General features: G+C 35.1%; 1 long non-coding RNA gene across 1 annotated transcript; it reads right to left on the minus strand.

Annotated features, from left to right (window-relative positions):
- Nucleotides 1-8250: 8250 nt before the first annotated feature.
- LOC123553197 (uncharacterized) lies at nt 8251-11467 on the minus strand. Its single transcript, XR_006686667.2, has 3 exons — nt 11343-11467; nt 10011-10107; nt 8251-8435 (listed from the first exon to the last, which is right to left on the minus strand). It is a non-coding gene; the product is annotated as an uncharacterized LOC123553197 (long non-coding RNA).
- Between the last annotated feature and the right edge of the window lie 231 nt (nt 11468-11698).

The raw sequence follows: 11698 nt of genomic DNA on the forward strand, positions 1-11698 counted from the left end.
AAGAAGTTAGAAAACTTATAAACCAACTACAGACAAAAACATGTGAACTTGATATTCTACCAACAAAAGTGCTAAAATCATACTTAGATGAGCTGTTGCCTGTTATTACCAAATTGGTTAATTTGTCGTTGCGCGACGGCATCTTTCCAACAAAATGGAAACAGGCAATTGTAAGACCTTTGTTGAAGAAAATGAGACTGGAACTTGAATTCGCAAATACAGGCCTGTTAGTAATCTATCGTTTCTGTCAAAATTAATTGAAAAAGCAGCTCTGTTCAGGTTCAATGATAATGTAAACAAACACAATCTTCTACCAAAAAACCAATCTGCTTACAGGAAAAACCATTCTTGCGAATCAGCACTGTTACGTCTTGTAAATGATTTGCTGGATGCTATGGAGAAGAAAGAAGTTACGGCGCTTATTGCCATCGATCTCAGTGCCGCTTTTGATACTGTAGATCATGACATTCTTGTTGATGTGTTAAACAAGCAGTATGGCGTTCGTGGAACAGCACTGAGCTGGGTTGATTCCTATCCGCGCCCCAGAATTGTCGTGTAAGTGTCAATTCAGCCATGTCATTTCCACGCCAATTAAATTGTAGCGTTCCACAAGGGAGCTGCTTAGGACCGTGGCTATATTTGACATATGCGGGGACACTGTTTGATGTTATTCCGCCGTCGATTTCAGTTTACGGCTTTGCGGATGACCACACTGCTAATAAACGCTTTAAACCATCATCTCCAACAGTAGAATCCCAGGCAATACGAGAACTTGAACAATGTGCTAAAACAATCAACAACTGGATGAATGAAAATAAGCTTAAAATGAACACTTCCAAAACCGAGTTCATCATGTTTGGTAGTAGGCAGCAGCTCTCTAAGTGTTCAACTAAAAAAGTACGCATTGTAGGTGATGAAGTGAAATCAGTGAGCTTTATTCGATATCTAGGTGCATTCCTGGATGAAAACTTGAATCTAAAAGAGCATATAAAAAACGAAAGTGTAGAACAGCAATGCTCAACTACTTCAGAATAAAATGTATCCGGAAATATCTTACCAAAGAGGCTACCGAAACCCTTGTCCTGTCATTGGTGATATCCCATTTAGATTATTGTAATGTCATTCTGTATGGTATTTCTCAAAGCGAAGTAAACAAAATGCAACGAATTCAGAACGTGTGTGCAAAACTTGTCCTAAATCGAAGAAAATATGACAGTTCCAAGCAAGCGCTGTATGACCTTCACTGGCTACCAATCAAAGCCAGAATCACATTCAAAATGCTCACCTACATGTATAATTGTTCAGTTGGAAACTCTCCAGAATATCTTTCTGAACTTCTCATAAAACAAACACAGACAAGAAACTTGCGTTTTTCAAACTCCGTTAGTGGGTGTTTCGTTGTTCCTTTCAACAAGCGCAAAACGTTCAGCGACAGAAGTTTTGGTACTGTTGGACCTAAACTCTGGAATGAATTGCCTCTCGAAATAAGGAACTCAGACACAATAGATGTCTTCAAAAAGAAGTTGAAAACTCATTATTTTGAAAATTACTTTGCACTCTTTTAGAGACTGTGACTGTAATTTTTAAGAAATTGGAGTAACGTGAACTGGATGATTTTATTGTGTAAATACATTCGAATATGAACTATACTATAACAAATACAAAATACAGTTGTTTGTAATAACTTCTGGACATGTCGCAATAACCCACTTATTCTTACTTAATAACAAACAGCTGTCTTACTGTATTTTAATATTCTAATATTTTATTAATCTTATCTGATGTCTGATCTTTTTTAATGCTTACTAAATAGTTTATTCACAATTGCATTTATGCTCATTTATTTTATATGTCATTAAATATCTTAATTTTTGTCGTATTTTTATGTATTTGTAAAACGCCATTGAATATGTTTTGCGTAAAAATAGGCGTTTAATCAAATAAAACAGTTTCAGTTTATATGTTGTGAAATTGATCAAGCAGTATGATCAGTTTATGCAGATATATATAAGCGTCTTTATACTTGAAATGTCAATTCGGCTTAGTATGTCTTTCAACTGAGTTAAGCGATTCAAGTATATATTTGTTTTAAATTTTATATTGAAGTTTTAAAACAGTTGATTTGTGATTGTACTTTCGATTTTATGAAGAATAATACCACGGGAATAAACTAAATGTTGCAATATCACGGTGCAAGTCCATGTCGGTGGACTCTTTGCGAAATCTGCTATATCGGCGGTTTCTTTGCGTCGGCACTGGCTTTCTTTGCTATAAACATTAAACAATGTCCAGATCGGTAAAGGAGGCGAAAAATCGAGCTGCCACATGATAATAGGTATGCTGCTCAAAAATAAGTAGAGCACGGAACATTAGAATGTCTTTACTATGTATTGTAGTATTTACTTTTTAATTATCAGCGATTTTGCTCACAAACTCGACGAAATTAGTTGATGGTGTACTGACATGGAACACTAGCCCGACATTTTCCACAGTCTTTAACGAGTTTTTGCTTTGATATCATACATATCAAGCGCACTATTTGTATTCGATTTTCAATATTCTTCCAAAAATACTGACAAATAGGCCGAATGTAAATGGTATTACTCAAACCCCTTACTTTCGATTTTGTCGGAGCACCGGCGGTCTCTCTGCACATCAGTTTTTGATGCACAGGCAGGCTCTCTGCATTACGCACAGGCAGGCTCTATGCTAATGACTATTTGGACACATTATAGCTTAATTAATTTGATGTGTAGATCTAACTTTTTATAACTGTCAACCTTCACGCCTTATTTCAAAACGTCAAAAACCAAGCTAAAATGAGTTTACTATCGACCTAAAATATTACTATATAAGGCGTGAAGGTTGGACTTGGATATTAAAATGGAGAAAAATGTGTAGGTGGCCGGGTAGCTTAGTCGGTAGAGCATCGGGACGGTATTCTGAGGCCCCAGGTTCGAGTCCCGATCTGGCTGCACATTTTTCTCACCATGTGACACATATATAAAACATATGTTCAGAATTCTTTATGATTTATGGGGTTTGTTTTGGAATAAAAATGTTTGTTCTTTTTTGTTTACCATGGCAAAACCCTCAAAACTAGACCAGTTGAACAGATCTTAGATATTGCTAACGGTTTGCTTGACCTATACATGTATTTAGAATCGCTAAAATAGACTTTGACCTAATGATTTGCTTGACCGAGATATAATGTGTATTAAACGTGTTCTAAAATGAGTGACCGGTTGTTATCTTAGTGATGTGATGGCTCCTAGTAATAATAATCTAATGTCCCTTTATTCCAATGCATGAAAGAAACAGGTTGTACGGATTTATTACAGTATAATAAGGTTATGTCAGTTAATTAATGCTCACAATTAAATTCATTATGAAAAGCATACTTTTTCAAAAATTGTCTTATATCAATGTAATTCCTGATATAATCTTATTGTGTCGAACCGGTGAGCTAGCAAATAGATTACAGTTAAATTTACACGCCGCGAGTGGCCCATTTAATACTTTGATTTTGATTTTGCGTCCACTTCCAGACGCATCACGATTCTTGTAGAAATCATTTTACTATATTATATTTCCAAAATGTCATTCAGTAGAGTGGTTTATTATAGTGTTTAAACAAACAGTCGAATAGGTCTGTAGGTACGAAGGTAGTAATTCGCCGGATCGGATATGCCTCCATAGTCAACTCGAATGTTGCCCATACTAAAGGTCACTTTCATGCCAAATATACGTTTTATTCATGCTTGAATGTAAAATAAAAAAAATATCTGTGTTTGATTTTAAGACAGGTAATGTGCTTCCACAGTTGGGTCGAAGCTGAAAATGAAAGTGAAAGTAGGTATTTCTTGATGTTCGCCTACGCAATATTAGCGGTCAGTCACGTGACAATGGTTTCATTGTATTACGGTCAACCCACTGTCGTTTGGTATTTTTGGATTCCCTAAAGACAGACTTTCAAGACAAGGATAGTTTCGCAAGAAGTAAAGGACTGGAAATGCTGATAAAAACATGCTATAAATAGTTATTTTTACACAGAAAATAGGAGCGACAGCATTTTGTACTATCTAACCTATATCTTTCTGTTCAAAATTTGGAAAGTACTTCATTTACTTAGAATTTTGAATGAAAAAGTGTGAAGAAAGTGATACCTTTGTGTTGTTTGTAAAATGGTAAAATATGCAAATCCTCTGAAGCTCAAGTTCACACTGGCCATAGCTTTATCAGATCAAGTGGTTCCAACGTTGTTTGAGCGGTGAATTTTACGCCGATCAGATGGAGAAATATGGCCGATACTACAAATTTCCGGAATTGTAAGTATGATTTAAAGGAATTTCTACCCGTTAAATAACGAATCAAATGAAAACGATGGCTGCACCTGGAGCGCAAATGTGTCTATATTTTAGCACATGTGTCGATTTAGCTGAGATTTGTGCCGTTTATTCAAACACTTCTGTACAGTCCGGGGAGGGAAGGAGATTTTTGACAGTTTTTTACAATATCGCCTCAAATTTGGTGTTTTTTCGGGAGCAAGTAACTGTTAAAACACTTTTTATGTAAAGGGCTACCTCTTAAAACAAAGTGTGTGTATTTTAATAGAATTATTCAGGGTTGTTTCTGAACAATCAGCCGAAAACCTAATGCAACGCCGTTTCGAGTGGGTCGCTTTGCAACGCAATCAAGTGGATACCGTTCTGTGTCTTACTTGGGAAGTCTCCGTCTTAAAGACAGACATTATTTTCAAAGCCTAACAATGAATAAATTAATTTGGATAGTTTAATATCATCATATTAATCCCGCCATTTCTAATATATTGTATGCTCGCTTAACATTTAACATATTTTTGCGACATTGTCAAAAAACATCAACACATAAAAACATAAATCAAGGATGAACATCGAACAATATCATTAAGTAAATAATAGTATTAGTTCGTTAAAATAAGAACCAGTTCACGGATATTTTTCTCCTCCACGAATGGTACTGAACAGCATGCCAAAATCGGGTTGACTCTTTAAATCAGTATTGTTACAGTTGGTTACTTTTAGTCCCTTAAAACTAATACATTGCGATTTCATTACTGATTTGTTGTGCATTTAAGCTGTTTGTACAAAATAAATAAAGTTTGGTCCATGATAAAAGTATTGATCAGTTGTTTGTATATATTTTCATTCATATTCCTGGTGAAACGTTCATTTATTTTCAGAGAGATAAATCACAGAGACCGTTAAAATTGGCCAGGGAAAAGGCAAGATTTTATTTGCCCTCCATAAAACAGAAACGATGTAATAAAACTCTACGGTCGCCGTTTAAAAATTAAAATACAAATGGAATACAGTCACCAATGAAAAAAAAAGTTTTGTTGGAGACAGTTAAATAATACAATTGTAACACGCCTCTCTTAGTATTGCTAGTCCGTTTATTTTCTTCCATTGGTGTCTGTATTTCATTTGTACATTTATACACTGATACCACACCCATTAAAATCCGTTCACTTAGCTGTGTCTATCGCTCGCTAACATTGCCTACTCTTGTATACTAATACAAAAACGCTTGGAAGAAGGTCAGCGTACGCCGTACGGTCCTGTATTAAGAATCGTTGTGTTCTTGGCATAGGATGTAAAGACATTTTTGATGATATAGAATGTTCTGTTTATGGGCACAATGAAATATCTTTTTCGTCAGTTATTCGTTGGTTTAAGAAATTCAAATGTGGGTTAGTTTCAACAGAAGATGAACCACATGGCCGTCGGCCGAAAACAGCAATGTCTGCCAGAATGGTTGCTAGAGTGAAAGAAATACTTGCTACTGATGCAAGATACACCGCTAAAGAAATAGCTAGTATGGTTGGCAGCTCATAAGCAGCTCATACAATCCTGAAACGTAATTTGAAAATGAGAAAGATCTGTGCTAGATGGATTCCCCATCTGTTGACAGATGAGCAGAAAAAGGCACGCGTGCAATGCGCAAACTTGTTGCTTAAATAGTTTCCAAATTACAATGCACGATCTTTCGCAAATGTCGTCACTGGTGACGAGACATTGGTTCACTTTTTTTGAGCCCAAACGAAAGATTCAGAACAAAATATGGACAACAAAGTCTGGCAAAAGACCATGCATTGCAAAGCGGACCATGAGTGTCAAGAAGGTAATGTATGCCATATTCTTCACAACTCGGTCCTGCCATTCAGGTTGCTGTACCTAAAGGCAAATCCGTAAATTCGAAGTTTAACAAGACTAACGTTCTTCGAAAACTAAAGAAATATTTCAAAACTCGAAGACCCGCAACTGGTTTGGCCAATGTCAGATTGCTACATGAAAATGCGTCATCGCACAAGGCGTCTATTGTACAAGACTTTCTGAAGCAGGAAAAGGTTGTTGTGCTACCTTCACCACCCTCCTTATTCGCCTGACCTTGCTCCGTGTGACTTCTTTTTGTTCCCAAGGCGCAAAAATACCTTTCTAGTCGAAACTTTGTGCAGCGCAAGCACCTCTGTTCTGCAATATTCCAGTGACTTCATAGTATACCTAGAAAATGCTACGAAAAAGGCTTCAAGGATTGGATTAGAAGACTGAAATTTTGCAAATTTGTTGGAGGTGAATATTTCCAGGGGACCAAATAAAATTTTCATTGAAATCTGTCAAGGATACATTTTTATGTGCTCAGATGCATTCATATTTGAACAATCCACATAAAGAGTCAACCCGCTTTTGGCATACTGTTCAGTACCATTCGTGGAGGAGATAGTGTCCTTGAACTGGTTCTTGTTTTTACGAACTATTGCTATTACTTACTTAATGATATTGTTCGATGTTCGCCCTTGATTTATGTTTTTGTGTTGATGTTTTTGACAATGTCCGCAAAAATATGTTAAATGTTAAGCAAGCATAAAACTGTAAACTGTATTATATATATTTAGTACAAGATATTAGAAATGGTAGGATCATTTTAATGATATAAAAGTCACTTAATTTAGGCTTAAAGGACTGTTTTTAAGACCGTGATAAGACTTAACAAGTAAGACACAACGGTATCCACTTGACTGCGTTGCATAGCGACCCACTCGAAACGGCGTTGCAATAAGTTTTCGGCCGATTGTTCAGAAACAACCCCGAATAATTCTATGAACATGCACACGCTTTGTTTTAAGAGGTAGCACTTTACATAAAAAGTGTTTTAACAGTTACTTGCTCCCGAAAAACACTAAATTTGAGGCAATATTGTCAAAAACTGTCAAAAATCTCCTTCCCTCGCCGGACTGTACAGAAGTGTTTGAATAAACGGCACAAATCTCAGCTAAATAGACACATATGCTAAAATATAGACACATTTGCGCTCCAGATGCACCCATCGTTTTCATTTGATTCGTTATTTAACGGGTAGAAATTCCTTTAAATCATACTTACAATTCCGGAAATTTGTAGTATCGGCCATATTTCTCCATCTGATCGGCGTAAAATTCACCGCTCAAACAACGTTGGAACCACTTGATCTGGTAAAGCTATGGCCAGTGTGAAGTTTTTCTGTAAACATTTCATACGGTAAATCTGGAATTTAACCGTAAATGATCACAAATTCATTAAGTATCAATTTAATGATACTGACTGATGATTGCTATCACACAACATACTTTATGTTATATACTTTAAAATATGATGTTCTGACGTTAAACTGGGATGAATTATTTAACTTTACATGTTCCAAACAATGTTGAAAATTAAACAGTCCATGCCTCATTGCGGTTTACTTTTAACAATGTGACATACATGTGAACAAAAACATGATAATGTCTTTATGGCTCCAAGCAAGTGATTGAAGAGCTCTGTGGCCGAATGGTTAAAGTCATTTGCCTCTGTGGGTTCAACACTGTTATGGTCGTGATGTGAAGCCATCCTGTTGGCTTAAGAAAGGTCTGTGGTTCCAAATAGGTACTCGTCTATGCAAAAGATAATATCCGGAATGACAACACAGGGCTTCCATCATTGTAAATTACCTATGTGTCCAAAATTCTGTCGCTGTGACTTAACCTTTACCAAATGTACTGGTCCATCATTCAATTTGGGCAGTACCACTTATCGCTCAAAGGGTGTTTACTGAAAATCTACTGACTGAATAGCGAACAGTGCAGACCATGATCTTGGTCTGCACTGGTCGCAAAGGCAGAATCAATTGCCGCCAGCTGGCTAAAGGTTTAAACTCAACAAAAAACCAGTCAATGAATGAAACACATCCAAGTATATCATACTACTTTAATTGACTGAAGACTTATGAACATGTGCAAATAATACCAGACGATGTGATTGAAATCGAATCAAATGTATAACAGGAATGGGGACAGCAAAATACAATTCCGTTCCAGGTCGTCCCACCACCACATTGGCTAATACATATACTTCCTTGCATACAGCGGTTTCCGTTTCCTGAAATGATTAATATATGTGATGAATATGACGTTTGTTTGATATCATGGTGTAGGTCATAAGCCGAAAGATTGTGCACTTTGTAGAAGAGCTTTTATTCTGTATGATTCTTGCGTATTATATCATAATATTACAATTAAGATGTAGAACACATCGATGCATGAAGTAGTGAACAAAATATAGGCCGATTTTGATGAAACTTTGCCAGTGGAGATTTTTACTGTACTTGTCATAACCTTTTTATTTTTTGTTTAATTCTAAAAATATCTTATACAAATATTTGTCTTTTAAATGCCGACGCGATAAATTTTATTTATTTTATTACAAAATACCTGGAGCGTGTCGAACTCTATTGTTTTAAGCAATTCTGCATGTTAAACACGTAAACATTGACCTATGTTGTAAAAATACATGTAAAGAACAAGACTGAATAGTACCAATTAAAATTAATAACTTAAATGCAATAATATTTATAATGATAATTTTACTTTAATCAAGAAAACTTGGACTATAATAGAAAATAAATGCTTCAACCCAGATACATGTAAAACTTTGTCTTATCAGAATTTTATGATGAATACCATTTTATTAGAGACATGGTATGTCTTTTCCAAATTAAGGGCAAAATTGAGGCTTTTAACAGATATTAGGCTAAATTTTGATTTTAACAGTCAATAATTATGTTTATATAATTTATTAGCCTTTAACCACGTCTTACCTTGATATGAAGGTTTAAACCCTAAGGAAAAATGTTTGATGTTTCTGTACAGTCAAATGAAACGGATTTAAACAAATCTAAAGGTACGAATCTTATAAATGTGTCAGAACATTGACAGGTATAGAGACGGACAGACAGACGAATTGAAATATTGAAAGATAGGGTTTCACAACTCATGGGCAAGTCCTTTACTACTTATAACATCGTTTTCGAAAAGATAGCCGAACAAAACTATTCAAAAACCAAAAACATTATGTACCATTAAAAGTGTTTTCCAAGTTTTTATATTTTGACAAATTCAAGGACCGTAACCCTCATATACGTACGCATATTGTTTCATTTCTGAGCACCCGGACTGATAAATAATTTCCTCCAACATACATTTCGCATCAAATGGTGGGACATTTATATTACATACACCAATGTCTTCTATAAATGATTTCAAGGGACATAACTCTGAACCTTATAATTTACCATAAAAAGAGTGGATAGAGGTGGATTCTACATCTTAACTGTTTCGTTATAGATAACAGTAATGTGTCAGGTAAAGATCTAAACTCTTCTAAAAAGTGCACACTTCGGGCCATTTTTTAATCTTATAACCTCCCCTCGCCACAGGTGTCAATCATTTATTATCAGTTCAATATAAAGTAGACAACTGTGACAGTTCTGAGCGGTGAAAAGATTACATAAAACACTTTACTTCAAATACTGCAAATAATTCTAATTATATTCTCTGTATATAATCTGCTTTCACCGTTTTTGTTGCCAAAGAAATGTTTTTGAATCTTATATTCATATTTGTACTGACGAAAGCTATACATATTATTAGTGGTAACACAATTAATTAATCGTACCAAGAAGATATCTTTTATTATCAACCAAGGAACTTGAACTGGCCAAGTTCATCACTGCCATCAAAGTCAGCATTGCACAGACAAAACAATACTTCATCTGCAATGATTTAAAATGATTTAAAGATAAGATCTTGTTGGTACATATCATCAACATAACGTGGACATACGCATATTATCGGGGCTTTCATTTCTGGCTATGTCCTAATATGTTAAACATCATCAACATGAAGTGGGTATTAGCATTTTATCTAGACTTTTATGTCAAATATTTTTTCTTGAGTATGGCTATTTGGAGCTTTGCAACATAACAACTTCAGACTGGGTCTCGGCGAAAAAACTAAAAGTAATAACCGGTGGCAGTTAGTTCCCATTGCATATTGGTCACTTGTGAGTATTTTTATTGCAAACTCTTATACACTCCATGTCATCAAGGTATATATTTTTAATTTACTGTTAGAAAAGAATGCCCATGTAAAATGTCTCTGAAATACTTTTGATAAACGGCACTAAACCAGAAACAAAGAACAATACGGTGCACGTAAAGTGACATTTGACACTTTTTTTTATTTCCTTCTTACGAACATTTCGTAAAAAGGAAATCTTACTTCGTAAAAACGAAATGTATTTCGTAAAAACTATATTGTATTTACCACTTTCAACTGGCAAATGTTAAATAAAAATATATTGATAAAGATACATAAAGACTACATAAAATTACGGGCTGTTAGACAGGAACACATTGCCATGTTCAAGTCTAAGTTAATATGATAACCAGTTATTTTGATGAAATTGCATTTTTACATGATAAGATAAGAACAGCGTGCATATGTTTTGCATTTGAAAATATATAATTCTGAATTTATAGCCAGTGAACAATAAACTGATGGATGCTGTAACACAATGATGGCAAAATCTAATATTGCTCAAATGAGTGTTTCCATCTTTTTTACAGTTTTCACATTTGCCTTCTATCTAAATAAAGCTGACAGACCCCCCCCCCCCCCCCCCCCAGATATTCTTGAAACGCTCCAAGAGAAAGAAGGATAAAGCGGCATGTATATTAAAGCCATTTTCATGTCATATTCTGTCCATTTCAGGTAAGATGAATAAAGAAAAGAAATTTTTATCTATCTGCTCGACGCAAAACTCCGTGTTTGTTAATAATAATAGTAAAAGGAAAAAAAAAACAAACAAGAAAAACAACAAAAACAACAACAAAAACAAAAACAACAACAGGACCAGTAACGCATCTTAAATAATAAGATACAGTTAAGGACTCTCATCACCTACCTTTTGTGTATAACCATGCACTATTTTCCGATAGTGTCTTACCTTAACTTTCGTAGTATCAAGATCGGTTTTAAATCTCCACCGCTTTGCTGAACAATGACGGATTCGTTGCTTAGCCTTTTTATATCTTGCCCGGCTAATATGATAATATATGCATTCACAAAGATAGCGGCTGAAAGTTAAGCAAGTGCTAAACAAGCCCCTAATTTGAACTGTACAGAGTGCAGAATGTATAAACTCGAGTTACCTCTTGTTGAAAATAGAAACATTTTAACAGGATTTGCACTTAACACTTGATTGTATCGATCTTTGTCCTCGTGAAACATAGCTAAAGTACAAAGTCCTACAACAATAGAAAAAACAAAACTTGCATTCTAATTTGTGACAAATCCTTTTTT

Source organism: Mercenaria mercenaria, chromosome 4, assembly GCF_021730395.1.
Source record: "Mercenaria mercenaria strain notata chromosome 4, MADL_Memer_1, whole genome shotgun sequence".
NCBI lineage: Eukaryota > Metazoa > Mollusca > Bivalvia > Venerida > Veneridae > Mercenaria > Mercenaria mercenaria.